Raw genomic sequence first — 15291 nt, forward strand, 5'->3', positions numbered from 1 at the left:
CCTGATGTCACGTACCTTATGGTAAGCCTTAATAAGAGGTACTTTGTACTCTGTTTGATATTCTATGGTTCTGCCATCTAACAATTCTTACTACATGGAAGGTGTAAGAATTTTAACGCGTTTATCCTTTATTTCATTGAAATAAACAGACTGACACAGCTATCACTTGACTTTCCAGATTTTGCCATGTGACAGTAAAAATGAGAAATCTATACCTCTCTTGCCACAGTAATAGCCCAAGAAAACTGGGAATGTACATCTGGCCAATTTCAGATTTCACGGTGCAAAGAATTTACCTGTATAGAGTTTTAATTTCAGATCAAAACCAATCATAAAGTTCCAGCTTTATGCATGGGATACACAAAAATAGCTGTGTTGGGCCCCTGAGTGCATTCCCCTGTTCTGGGAGCTTACTCGGCTGAGTTAAGGAGTTCAGCTTGCTGAGTCTGAGGTTGGCTCCTTTGCTGATAAGAGCTGTGGTGAGGAAAGCTAAAGGTGAGGGCCTCCCCCTCATTTCCCTGGGGAGCTGCTTTTAAGCAGAGAATATGCCGATGGCTCCTGTTACACTGATGATAGACACCACATGAGCACTTCAATACACTGATACCACTCGTGTGTTACCTTCCTTTGTACTGTGCTGTCCCTGGGGTGGGCAGGGTTATTTGACCTAATGATTAGCATTAGTATATAGCATTAGTCATACAGCATAGCCATATAACATAGTAGCATTAGTAGCATAGTCCTATAGCATTAGAGGAGGTGTCCAGGGAGGTGCCTGTAACACAGGCAGGCAGCTAACATGATGTCCGTGTCCAGATCAGGCTCAAATGAGGGGTCAGCCATACCAAAATCCTGCGAGCAGCTTCAGAGGGATTTCAGACTGAGGGTAACCTGTGATGCAGGGAACCTCTGTACTCCGTAAGGGGCAACATACCGGAAGGCCAGTTTCTTTCGTCAAGTTTTCACTACTTCAGGCCACAGGATGAGATGAACAGCTTGTGAGGGAGTGGCGAGGGCCAGCTTCTCCAAAAGGGATGGTGAGCTGGGAGCAGAGTGTGATACCAAGGCAGGTGGAAGCACTTAACTCACCAACAAGGAGCTGGCATGCTATGTAAGAGAGTTCTAGATTTACTTTAAATGCTCTTGAGATTAAATGTCATTTTAGCTGAGATAAGATTCTATATTCATTTTGATGAAAACCAGCTATCATTTATGTGTGTGTGTGTATGTATGTATGCATACATGCACTGCTATGTGTAATTAAACAAAGCCTCACAGGAAGAACATGTCAAGATGAAAAAAAACGCCAAACATACAGAGGTCCTAGATTTCACGTCCCAGATATCAGAATCGTGGAGGGATGGCAGAAAACACTGTCATTTCAGGGACAAAAATCTCTTATTCAAAATTTTGAGATGAGGATTGGAAAGAAGAATCAGTTCCTTGTGAAATCGAGAAATTAAATTCAAATCATTTAAATGAATAGGCAGTTTGTTACAGATTTAATACAATGAAGCATCATAATGTGCTGTGTCTCTTCTAAACACATTGTTACTCTCAAAGCACTCTACAATCATTAACAGTTTAATGATATCTTATCCCTCAATTCACAAACTGAGGTTAAAATTAAAAATAGAAAAGGATTATCCTCTTCTCTAAAGCTCATTTTATTTCTGAGTTTGACAAGGAAACCATTGGCCTGGCACAAACAATATCATATCCATTGTGGTTTCGAAAGTGTATCAAATTACATTTTGAGCGATCAACTAATGCTGCTAAACAGGCTGGTGCAGGACAGCTGGATATCCTGAAATGTTTTAGTGAATACTGTTTGCTTAATCCAATAATCTGTAATCCATAGCGTAGTAGAGATGTTTCCATCAAGAAGCTGAAAAGTAATAACCACATCATGCTGAAATGTAGAAGATTAGCAAGGCCTGGCTGTGTGGTACAAATTCAGAATGACACAGGGTACCGGTCATGTTCAGCTCTTTATGCTTGCCTGGGACTGAAAATTAGAATATTTACAGCATCCTTTTCTCTTAGGGGTGCGTGTGCTTCTTTGGGCAGGAGGAATGCTCTTCAGTTACTTTGGCATTGGAGTGAGATTAATTCCCCTTGGCATTAATAATTTGTTATATACTGTCTACAAATGGTAACAGTTCACCTGTGTCTTGTTTCTTCCGATTCACAAAGCAAGACAAAAAGTAGAAGTTCTGAATGTGAATGTATGTGATATCTCATTATGTTACAGTGATATGGACGTGGTGTCGGGTTTAACCCCAGCCAGCAACTAAGCACCACGCAGCCGCTCACTCACTCCACACCCCCACCCAGTGGGATGGGGGAGAAAATCAGGAAAAGAAGTAAAACTCATGGGTTGAGATAAGAATGGTTTAATAGAACAGAAAAGAAGAAACTAATACTGATAATGATAACACTAATAAAATGCCAGCAGTAATAATAAAAGGATTGGAATATACCAGCGATGCACAGTGCGATTGCTCACCACCAGCCGATCGACACCCAGTTAGTCCCTGAGCAGCGATCCCCCCGCCCCCACTCCCCCCAGTTTATATACTAGATGTGACGTCCCATGGCATGGAACACACCTTTGGCCACTTTGGGTCAGCTGTCCTGGCTGTGTCCCCTCCCAACTCCTTGTGCCCCTCCAGCTTTCTTGCTGGCTGGGCATGAGAAGCTGAAAAATCCTTGACTTTAGACTAAACACTACTTAGCAACAACTGAAAACATCAGTGTGTTATCAACATTCTTCTCATACTGAACCCAAAACATAGTACTGTACCAGCTACTAAGAAGACAACTCTATCCCAGCTGAAACCAGGACACTTGGTATGGAAACTGCTGCCACAATATGGATACATATGTCATTCCAGTTTTGTGTCTTGATCTCTTGAGCCTGGGTCTACTCACCCATCTCCCCATGCCTCTTCTTCATTCAGATGAAGCCACACTGCTCGCAAGGCCTCTCCCTTCTTTCCTTTCCCATCCTCTTGCCAGCAGTGCCTCTGCCTTTTGTGGGCAACGTGTGTGTGTTTGGGAAGATGGGAAGTTGAGGAGAATTGTGGGTCCTAGTAGGAACATGAGAGAGAAGGGGAGGGTTGTGCTGGACGTGGAGAACTTCTCATGCCAACTTGCAGTGCAGCTTTTGCCATGAAGGGAAGGCACCCAAGGGAGCCCTGCGCTCTTCCCACGGAGATCAGGAGAAATCCCTCCTTCCCATGCCAAGCCACCTCCCTTCAAAAGCACAGTGATCCTCTCCGAAATATTTAATGCTATTGTGACACTTCGTGGTATTACAATCCTGTTTCTGGCAATACTGTAGCGAAAGACTCAAATGCCTTGGGTTGGCTTTTGTGGCAGGTCGGGTGCCCTCTGCTTAAGCCGACATGGATGACTGATGGGTGTAAGCGGTGCTGCTGTCATGAGTAGAGCCGACAACCCAGGTGAAGCAAGAAATCAAACAGAAACCTGTGACTTCGTATCGGTAACAGGCTCCGTTCAGTGTATATTGACTGAAGAGGAGCTAGCACATTTGGAATGAAAGAAAGATTGCCCAGATGAGGCCCTAATTACATATTTAACAGACACCGCTTTTAAAACCACTTCTCCTCTTGAGTTTGTGATCGATTCATATTCAGTGGATTAGAGAAATATGAGCCAACGTGTCACAGCAGAGAGCAAAAAGATCAATGACAAGCACTCAGATCAGATGCTACTGGATTAGTGGAAATACGACATCAAAGGTGAAAATAGTTGCTTAGTTGGGGATAGTATTAAACCAGGGATTGTCAGCAAGTTTGACTTTTTGAAGTGGACTGCATGTGGGTCGCGTGCATATAATCTAACAAAGTGGCAAAATACTTTCCAAATTGTAATGTTTCTGATTCTTTCCATCTTAACCCATCCCAGATTTTTTTTTTTTTTTTAAAGAAACAATCTCAAGGCTGTTCTTCATTTATCCTAGACCAGTCCTTTTTTTGCCATACAGCTGCATATAGGAATTTTGACTGTGTTATGCCAGAAGGAGTGCCAGGACAAGTCATAGCATTGATGCTCAAAGGAGGCCTAAACTTCAAGGAGAAAATGGGCTTATCACCACATGAGCCAGGGTGCCTTACTGTATGCATTAAGGAGATCAAATGTTTATTTCCTTGTACTTCCAAGAGCAGTGGGAGAACTTAGACTTCCAGAAATCAATATCCTGGTTTTGACTGGCACATTTTTAACTGTTGCTGGTCTCCTCAGGATCATGATCTTACTGGGTGCTGGCGGCCTCTTCTGAGCAAGCACACCTTGTCCCACCTTTTGTCAGTCGCTCCGAGCTGTGCCGGAGCACAAGGGGAATTTGGTCTAAATTGTTTTCTTGTGTTTGAAGTATTGCCAGGATACTCCCTCCTGTACAGTTTACTAGAGGTCCTTCTGATTTCTTGGCTTGGAGAGTTGTTTTAATGTCTTGAGTTAAGGCTTTCTCACTGCTTGTTTCTAGAGTCCAAGTACCCTTTTCACATGGCTTTATTTCTTTCTTCTTAACGAAATTGTTCCCTTTTTTTTTCTCTCATGTTTTAGAGTTGTGCCTTCAGTGCTATTGGAGGGGAGACTCTCGTTTTCTTACCATGCTGTGAACTGTGGCTTACAACATCCCCTGGCATCCCAAATTTTCTGTTCTGATAGATGTGTCAGTTGCATTAAAGCTTTAAAGGCAGAGGGAAGAGAGGCTAAAATGGATTTATACTTTACTTGCTTATTCATGATGTAAGGAAGTTGGCGGGTTTTGCTTTCTTTTTGCATTAAAGATTAAGGTCCCCTTTGAAAACCTGGACCACAAAATAATTTACAAGGGAAGCACCAGCTGGCAAAGTGATTCTTTTTCACACCGTGTAACTGCTCTGTGTGCTGTTTAATTTTTACTGCTTGTTCACCCAAGCAGTAATGCTTATCTGAAAGCAGACATTTGTGCTGGGGAGCAGGAGGAGCGGGGCTGCCCCAGGAGGGAACTGGCTGCTGAATTGAGCTCAGCCTGGCAGGGCAGTGCCCTCACGGTCAGGGCACCATCCCCCACATCCAAACAGGGCCGGGGTGGTGACAGGACCTGCTGATGGTCATCGGAGGAGACGAGGTGACAAGGAGCTCTGGCCCCTGGGCAGCGGGTGGGGGTCCTGGGCGAGGGTCATCAGCGCACCGCAGCCTGCCTGTGCGCTCAGAGCCCTGATGGTTTGGATGAGGGAGGTTCTTCCAGTGAGACAACACCTAAGGTAATTGGTTTTGGAAGTGTACCTCCTGCATTCTCCCAAGCTGAATTTCATGCTATTTAATTGCACTGTTGTAATATAACTCGTCTGTATTTCAGTGGTGAGGCTTGGGACGTGAGGGGTTAAGGAGCAAGTGCAGCTTTGTCCTGGCAGCCCAGGTTGGTACGTGCCTTTTGTCAGGCAGTGGTGCTTTTTCACACCAGCACTTCCATTTTAGCTTGTTGTGGAATGATGTATCGCCAGAGCCAGCCAAAGGAGGCAACTGTGACAAATGCATGTAAATACTCTGAAAACAATCTCCTTTCGGGAACAGATAAAGCAAACAAGACGAGGAAAGCAGAGGACTCCCTGGATCCCTGTTTGGCTGACCCCAGCCAGTGGGTGGGATGAAGTTAATTCTGCCACAGGAGGCGTTGCACAAAGTCATTAACATCTGCTCTAGGCTGAATACGTCTCCTGGGTTTTGGTAATGTTTGGAACTAATTCCAGACCTTTTCCTTCATTTAGCTTTTCCACTCTGAAGAACGATAAATTGCTTAAAGTTACTGGGCATCAACTCGATGAAGACTTAAACGTGCATTCTTTTTAGTGAGTTTAAAATACCATAACCTTAAAGTGACAACATACAATAGGATATTGCCTGTCTTCTTCCAGCACGTTCTGCCCTTCTGCACATTTTAGCAACCAGACCCTCACCAAGGGCTGTCCTCTTCTCTAGAGAACTAGTCTTTTCTTGGGAGAAGCCTAGCAGAAAAACGATTACCTACACCTAAATAGCTCCTATTAAGGATGGCTCTTGGTGTTAATAAATCTACTTGCTAAGTAGGGGAATTCAGGCAATGTGTGTTTAAGTGTCTGAACTGGTTTAAGCTCACAGTAGGTTAGCCTCCAAACTGGAAACAGGATCAGGTAGTAGTAGAGCTGTTTGTGCAAAAGTACAAATCAATGGGTAAAAATGCCATCTTGTGTGCCGGAGAGCGTCAGTCTCTCCACAGCTAAGGTTTCAGCAGTTCAGAGATTTATTTTCAGCCAAATAATAAACATTATCCGACCTTCCAGTAAAAATCTGTATTTGAACTCTTTGAGTGTGACTATTTTCAACATGAGTTTGTAACTTAGTAGCTTTAAATTTCTTTCTTTTTTTAAGTAGGAACATGTAAGACAATGTAGGAACAGTGAAGCCAGGGACTGAGTTTATCTGAATTACCTTTGTCTCTGTGAGCTTTACCCACAGCTAAACTGAGGTACAGAAAAGGAGCATAACAATAGCAAAGTTTATGCCATCTCACCTACCAATGAAGGCTCACAAATGTTGGATTTCATCAACAGAAAAAGTTAGTATCAGCAGTTCCGATTCACAGCTTTTTACCGATTTCCCAGGGATATTACTGAGACCCTGCTACTTCAATGAGCTGATGAATTGCTTCTTGTTCAAAGACCAAAAAAAGGAGAAGAAAGGATTGCTTTCATGTAGGGAAAACCCTTAGGGGGGCACAATTTTAAATTTTTTTGTAGCAGCACACTAGGAAATAGCTGAACTCTCTGCATAGTGATGTTGGATTCTATCACCGTTTAAAGGAACTCGCAGCCTCTACGCCCCACCAATACACATGCTGATAGTTCTATATATACATTTTTAAACAAACCATGTTTTTCCATTCCAAATGCTGCCTGGAATGGGCTGCCTTCAAGGAAACAATGTGTGAGTCATCCTCAAGAGACGTGCAATTGAGGCACGTCCTTTGGAACAAAGTCATGTATATCCAGCTAAAATATCCAATTATAAATAGTATTATGTTACTCGCATAATTGCCCAATGGCCCTAGAAGCAATGTGGGGTTTTTATGACAGTAAGAATGAATGTTGATTTGTTGATGCTAAAAGTTACAATAACATCACATGAAGATTAAAATGCCATTTCAGTGATAGTTTGTTCTGGATTATGTTAAGAAAAGAAGTATGAGCCTGTGATCATTTAAGACTCATAAAACTTTTACTCCTTATTAAACACTTGTTTGAACATCTGAATGTAAAAGGTACTTTCTGAGGGTTAATTCTTGTGGGAAGCTCAGGGTGGATGGAGAAGTCATTATGGATTTTGGTGGGTAAGATAGCAGCACTCGCAAACTTGTGTGGATTGGTTTTTTCTGTGTACCTTTCTGTATTATGAAACTACTATTATAGAATAGATTTTCACAGATTTCCAGTCATACGCAGGCTTAACACTGGCTTTGTTTCTCACCCCCTTGGCTCTAGTTTTTAGTTCTCCCACTCTGAGAGGTATGGGAGAACTAATGCAAGGAGAGAAAGGTTTGAGAAGAGGTAAGTATGTGTTAGAGCCTGCTTGTTGCAGGTGTGGGATGGAGGGTCTCACAAATTAGAAAGAGATGGTATGGTTTATTTAGGAGGAGCAAAATCATTTTATGTGACCTGATGCATGAAATTCAGGGAGTATGGAATCCATACATCCAGCCAGCAGGCCCCCTGCTCAGCTGTAATACTTTCCTGTTACTGCTGCTGTTCCATCCTGTTACTAGAATAGGTCCTGTTGCTTTCTCCATTCCTGGGATAGCATGCATGTGCCATATGGAGCTAGCACAAGAGTAAATGATAAGCTGAACTTCACCCACTCTCCAGAGAACTGACAGGACCTAGGGTGAATAATAAGGGCTGTAGAAGGGAACCAGAAAACACTGGTTAGTTAGCAAAGTAAAGGGACTACACAGACAAGCTCTGTCATTTTGGCATTTACTTGAAGAATATAAAATACCTAGCCCCTCTAACTCTTCTCTCCCCAGTCACCCACCAGGCTGAGTTTTTTGGATGGTTTTATAGCACAGAGGTGGGACACCTTGAGAGCCTGGGAGCAGCCTGGACTCTGAACGACTACTGAAGGAGTAGTGATCCTTTGTGTTAGTAATGCATGTGCTATTGGGAGTAACTAGCTTTGAGGAATCATCTTGGAATGACACTGATGTGTTTGTCACGTTCATTTGATTGCATATTTGTTTTGTGGGTAGGAGAAGCTGGTTTTGAAACAATTAATAATGATTAAAGGAAGCTGTTCTGTAGTTGATTGTAACTGCTTTCTGGAGCAGATCGTGAGGGTTGCTGGATTGCCATCTTTCACTGAGTCCTCCAGTGGCAGTCGTATCTCCCTATTTCCCTACCTGTAATATTTTATGGCTTTCCTTTTTAGTGTTCTTCCCCTTGGATCCTCTTGGAGCTCTTAACTACCCCTATTCAACAATCCTTCCTCTGTAATTTTCCCTTCCTTTATTTTGCCTGGACTTTCTCACAGCTTTTAGTCACAACCTAGCAATTGTCTCAGAAGTGTGAGCCACGGTTATGCAGCTAGGCCATATCGGATTGGATCCTTGGCACAGACAGCTGAACCCCTGGGGGGTGACAGAAGAGGTGACAAAGAGAGGTTTGAAAGCCGCACTTGGTAGGAGATTACAAGGTGCAGTAGATCTGTCTGGATCCAAGCCCAGGAGGTGCTAAGGGAGTACATGTTGCAGGGATGCTGGGAATAGTATGGCTGCTTTCAACAGCATATCGTGTTATCCCTTTAGAAAATAATCTGAAATTCAAACAAATTAATAAAAGTCTTTATAAGTATGTAAAGGTCATACAGTGCCTGTTACACACTGACCTACAATACTTCACTTCTTCAGTCGTGGCAATGTGTGGTTATCTCCCCAATAATACATGTGCAACTGGGATATAATACGGGCTTTACTGGTTTCCGCTGGGCAGTGAGCAGGACAAGTTGCCTACGACACAATCACTGACCCACTTTTATCTGAAACAAACAACCCTTTTCTGTCCTCCCCTGCAAACAATAAGATTGTTAGATTGAAGGCTAAATTCATGTTGTTGTGAACAGCTGCAAATCCACTGACGTCAGCAGAGCTGTAACCACTTAGTAAAACAGTGAGTCCAGCTTGTGGTGGTTTTTTGGATGAAGTTCAGTGGAACAATTGCATTCTATCTATCTAAAATTCTCCTGAGTTTTTCTTTAGATGGATATGTTTTTCCCTGTCCTGTGTAGCACTGAAGTGTGCTGTCAAGCAGCTGCTTGTGCCATGTAAATGATTCTTGCAGCTGTCTACTTTATGAAGCAGATTGGAGTCTGGCTGGATGAACTAGCTGTATCATGGAATTGTATGAGATGGTAAAAGGAGAAATAAAGCTTAGTATCTCAACGGCCCAAAACCCACGATATCCCACAATGCAGGAACTCTGAAGTATACTAGAGAGGTGCAGACCCTACATGGCCAGCAAGAAGCATGACTATAATGTTCAAAGGGCTGCTCAAAATAGTCTTCATCTTACAACATGCGGTCTACTCTGGCTTGATCTTTCAAAGTGTCTAAAAACATTAGTCCTGTTGACATAGACCTTGAGTTACACAAATATAAGTGAAGCAGAGAACCAGCACTGCAGAAGTTCAAGCTTAAGAACAGTCACTGCTGACTGCAAGGACTTATTTTTTTCTGTTCCTCTAAGAAGGGAAACTCTAAATGGGAATGGAGAAAGTGCTGGGAGGGCATAATGATCTCCAGTGGCTTCAGCACCAGCTTCCAGACCAACACTGCTGTGCCTGAAGTATGGTGGAGCAAGTTGTTTGACCTTTGGCATGAGAAATTACTTCAAGAGACTATGTCTACATTAGGTTAGATTGTGCTGATCCTACTCCCTAATCAGGGTACCTGCATGGAAGCTGCACTCTGTTTCTTCCCATTGAAGTTGCATCTGTCTCAGGAGTTTGCATTCTCTGTGTTGAAATGGTAGATAAGTAAACAGTATCTTTCAGGGGAAAAAAAAGTATTGCATCTTTTAATTTAGTCAAAACGAGTTTCTGTATGGACATTTGTATGAGTAAGAAATTCTGATAGTGTAAGAATGTTCACAGGTCTAATCTTCATTTAAGTTATACAATGAAGTATTTACAGGTTACTTAGGTGGACTTTCTAAGGCTGACATGAGCATAATACAACATCAGCAATCAGGGGCTATTGATGATGTTCTTTGTGCGGTGTCAGGTTTAGGCTGACCTTTGATCCAAGCAGTGTGGATGACAGTGGTTTGGGATGCTTACAATGGGTAACTGACATAAACGAGGAGGTGTAATAAAATTCTTAGCACCGAGATGCAACAATTTGATGAAAGATACATGTCTGAATTACCGAGGGAAAACACTTTATGTACAAGATGAATTCTAAGTGTCCCATCTTCATGTTGCTTAGCCTGAGGCTGTGGGAAGAGCAAACAAAGAACATGTAATTGTTCCCACACAAGAACAGACAAGCCTACACTGAAAAGATAATGAGTGAAACTAGCAGGATTCAGGGACATTACATGCAGTCTCCAAGGAGAAACAAACTTCAGTCTGAGACCTTGAAGATCAAAAGCAGTCAAAACACTTACAAACCCTTTGAGAGAAGACACAGGAGGGGAAGATCACCTTTCAGAAGCTCCCTGTGGAGACAAACTGACAGAGACAGAAGGAGAGAGATTGCAAAAAGAATTTAAATACATCCAGCCTTCCTAGACCAGGAGGATGGCAAGCCTAACCATTGTACGTGTGGACAGTTTCATGGTTTTAGAGATATCTTTATCTTTCACATGCAAGTAACAAATAATAGGATTTAAGCTGGCCATTCATTACTTCTGTCATTGATACTAGAGAAACCAGAAGTGCAGTTATGTATGAAGGACTAGGGGAGTCATAATTAACGGTCTGGAAAGTGCAGACAGGGCCGCAGCAGAAAGCAGAAGCATCATGATATTTCATCACACACAAAAAAAGATGATAGCTAGAGGCTTGGGATGTGGGAAAAAACCTGCTCAGACTGACATCAGAGGTATTTTTCAAGTATAGCAATGCTAATAAGCAACTTTCCCCCTTTTAAAAAAAGCAGAAGTATGTTCTTCTCTTCATGTCTTCTTCCTACTCCATATGTGTGACTTTACCTTTTTCTGTCTCCTCCTTTTTGATACATGTAATCCTCCTGAGGGTAGTATTTTATGTATGGGGGTGTTAAATAGTTGTGTGTACTAGTAGTTCTTGTAAGTACTATTCCAGCTATGTGGAGGATGTCTGTCAAAGAAAAAGCACTAGTGTTTCCTGAAAGTGTGATTTAACTTAATTGTTGGCTAAGTTGAGTTGTTTGAAGATGCCTTTTGTAAAATCCTTTTGAAGCATCTTTTTTTCTTTTTAATAGATGTACGTTATTTACTGGGGGTGTGGTAGTTTTCTTTCAGCCATGACTAGTACCTTTCAGCACGATTCTAAGCTGCCAAGCATTGACAGCACATTTCTAGCCTGCCAACCCTAATACCTTGGACAGTAGACGGCTGCTTTTAGCAGCAGTCAGCTGCTGCCAAATTACTTTGCCAATGCCCTTCTGATTTCTAGACAGCTTGAAATCCAGGACAGGCGTGCTCAGGAAGTTTGACAAAGGGCACATCAGGCTTCCTACCCATTTGTAGACCGAGCAACTGCTCAGCATGTGTCATACATGGTGCTCTTCCTTGTTGGCCTCCCAGCCACAGACATTGCTTCTTTCCAGTTTGTCCTGCATTATCTCCCATTGCTGTCAGTAACAAGAGCTATTTTTGCAGTTTGAATCCTCCAGTGTATCTTTGCCTGTTGCCAAGTTTAAGATCCAGGGCCTTGCCGTCAAAGCCCCCTGTGATACCCGCACTAGTCTCATTTCCTCTCCTTTTGCTTTCCACCATGTTTCTCTCACCACTAATGCCAACCGCAACAATTCCTTCATGTTATTCTTCTGTCCTCACCCCTCTCCATTATTCCAGTGAATTTCCTTCATGTGGAAAAATTTCCTGACTTTGTATATTGTGATTTTTATGAAGAATTCATTAATTTCAGACCACCCGCTCATCTGCAGGCACCTGTTACTGTTTATCTTCCTGCACGAGAAGGAAAGGGGACTCCAGGAGGCAAACCACCTTCTTTTGTTAAATTAAAGCCTTTTTTGTTATTTTTTTCTGGTGAGTCTGGGTTTTTTGCGGTGTTAGGCTGCAAGTTTATTTGGCCAGGACTGGTTTTGTTTGGTTTGGTTTCGTGGCAAATCTGGCCTGGCGTGTGCACTTCTTTCCCAGGAAATTCTTCTATAAACTTACTCAGAAGCAACAGCCAGAATCCACATGCACCCTCTCCATCCCAGACACAGACTGAGCCTGCAGATATTACCTGCTAGCACACAGCATTTGCCCCACATCATTATTCTCTGCTCCTCTCCATTGAAAAGGAACAGAATAGAGTGAACAAGAGGACAAGTAGATAGACTTGGCACATGCCATCCCTCGTGCACGCAGTGGACCTCCTCAGGCTAGGAGGAGGCTGCCAAGGTGCAGCCATAGTCTAGCAGTGATGAATGGGCTTAGAGGAAAACATGTGTACTTCCCTGTAAAATTTTATTTTGAGAAAGCATCTTGAATGGTTGGCGACTCCAGTTTCATTTGAACAAATTGCAGAAACTCATTTCCAGCAAAGGAAGTTGGATGTGATGCTTCAGAAAACATATTCATTCTCAGTTCTTCTTTTCAGTTATTGTGAAGATCTATTTGCATATGCAAATATGAAGTGAAAATGTAGCAAGACTATACACTATTTTTTCATGCAAACATATGGTATTTTTATTGTGGAGAAAATAAAAAACCTCACATGTAAAGCATTGCATATATTTTCTTTTCAGCTTATACTGTTTTGCATAACTGATTTCTAGTATCTCATTAGTTTTAACAAACCTGTGTTTCAGATCTGCATATCTTTGGACTGCCACAATAATACATATTCTTCTAAGGTTAATGCTTATTTTTATCTTTTAAGAGATATTTAACAAATTTATTTCCCTTTCATGTAATAATTTAAAATTATCTGTCTGGGCCATTTTTATTTACACATATTAGATGAGGTTTGAATCATTTCCTCTAATCCTTTCTTATCATGTGTCTCTTGAGGGAGTTGCAATTTAAAATATCCAGAACACTAACATTGTCGTGTTGCTTTCTACACATTTCAGTACTGTAGTAGTTCTCAGTGTGTGAATTTGCACCAACTCTGCTGATGTTAGAAGTGTTAACACTTGGACAGAGAAATCTGTGTTCAACCCTATCCCTTCCAGTAGATGTCATCGTGACAATGGAGAATACTGCTGGGGATACTGGTGATGAGACCTGTGCCAAGGCAGGAAAAAAGCTTTGCTGTGATAGACTTTGTTTCTGTCAAAACAAGGTAGTTCTCTCAATGCTTAGCATTTATAGAGAGCTTTTAATTTCTATGATGCTTTGAAAAACATGGTGACTTAAAACACAGTCGCCAGTCAGGTCACACAGGGCTGTGGTCCATGGCAGTGATTTCTATATGCTCTGAAGGTGGACATAAATATAGATATATATGGGCAGACATGGATGTGCAATACCCGGTTTATCAACTGCTCCCCTCCCCCCCCAAATATATAGTTTTGTTTGTATGACATCCCTTGCTCAAAGCCATCGCATCCTTCCTGTTATACTTCCCCCCCACCTCACCCCCCTCATCCCCACCCCAATCCTCTTTAGAAGTAATTTCTCCAAAGGACAACTCAAATCCTCCTACTTTCATTTTTACCGAGAATGAATCTCTCCACACCCATCAGCACCTGAGCTGATGGGCGTCCAGTCAGTTTTAAGGTTCATTGCTGCCTGAGTGAGCAATGGTTATTGAGTGGTGAGTAAGTCCACAACCCTATATTGCTGCTAGGTATAATTTTAATCTTTCAGACAGAGAACAAATCCCCAGAAAAGGTGACAGACAAGTCAGCCACTGGCAGTTTTACATGCACAAGGGCTGCAAGGCTACAACATAGGCATCTACAAAAGAATTTGAAAAACATGTTGAAAATATGTTTAGCTATTGTTAAATAGCTGATCTGAGTTTCTCAGGCAAGATCATGAAGTTCTGGCTTAGAAAAAAAAATCAGACACCTTTTCCCACCTTGGAAGTCGCAACAGTTTTGATCAAATATGTGGTACATATCTAGTGTGTGTTGTCCCATTTTAATTTCAGCCAGTGCTACAACTGTGTTCTTCATGACAGAATGGTAATATGTAAGATGTCATCAGACAAAACAGAGCACAAGCTGAGCCAAATGAAGAAAGCTGCTGAGCTGAAATGTAACTTTCTAAAAATCAACAGGGTGCAGCTATATCAAATAAGTCGTCCATAATTTGAATGTTCTCTTTTGTCTAGATAATAGCCCTATGAATAATAAGTTTTTCTTCTTTAAAATGTCAGGCTTTGGGGAAGTAAATAGCAAGAAAGCAGAGCACTAATGGCTGATTAACTTAAGAGTCTGCTTCTCCTCCTTAGTCCAGTCTTTGAGACTGAAGCAAGTCTCTGCGATCAACATTATAAATTCTAGGGAAAGTGGCCAAATGATTAGACCAAATTTGTGACCTCCCACACTAAGAGGAAAGCAATTCTTATTGGCAAGATTTTTTTCATTGTTCACGTTCTTAAAAAAATCGTTGGCTGGAATTTTGTCCTTGACCAAGTGGAAAGGCTCTCTGCTGGCAGGAAAACAAAAGATTTAATCAAGCAACTGATGCTCTTGGCAGAGCAAGAACAGACATCTGTCTGGCTGTTCTGAGTAAGCAAAACCATCTCAGATAAAATATCAGAAAAGCCCCAGAAAATTCTGTTAAAATAGATGGGGTAATGAGAGGGGTGCAAAGAATGCACTTGTTTATGAGTGATCATCTCATTTGGGCACTGTCAAAGTAGTATAGAACCGGGGGTAAAAAACATGTCTTTATCTTCAGAAAATTTAGGGTGTTTTATCATCGAAGTTAATAATGAAAACAAACTGTAAAAAAACACAGAGTAACATTTTAAGAACTGGGAAGGTATACCTATCAACTATAAAAGCGGGAGGCAAACTTAGCTATAAACTATCAGAAAAGGTAACAAATATAACTACTTTCTTCACGTTTGTTCTGGATTTTG

Source organism: Aquila chrysaetos, chromosome 3, assembly GCF_900496995.4.
Source record: "Aquila chrysaetos chrysaetos chromosome 3, bAquChr1.4, whole genome shotgun sequence".
Lineage (NCBI taxonomy): Eukaryota > Metazoa > Chordata > Aves > Accipitriformes > Accipitridae > Aquila > Aquila chrysaetos.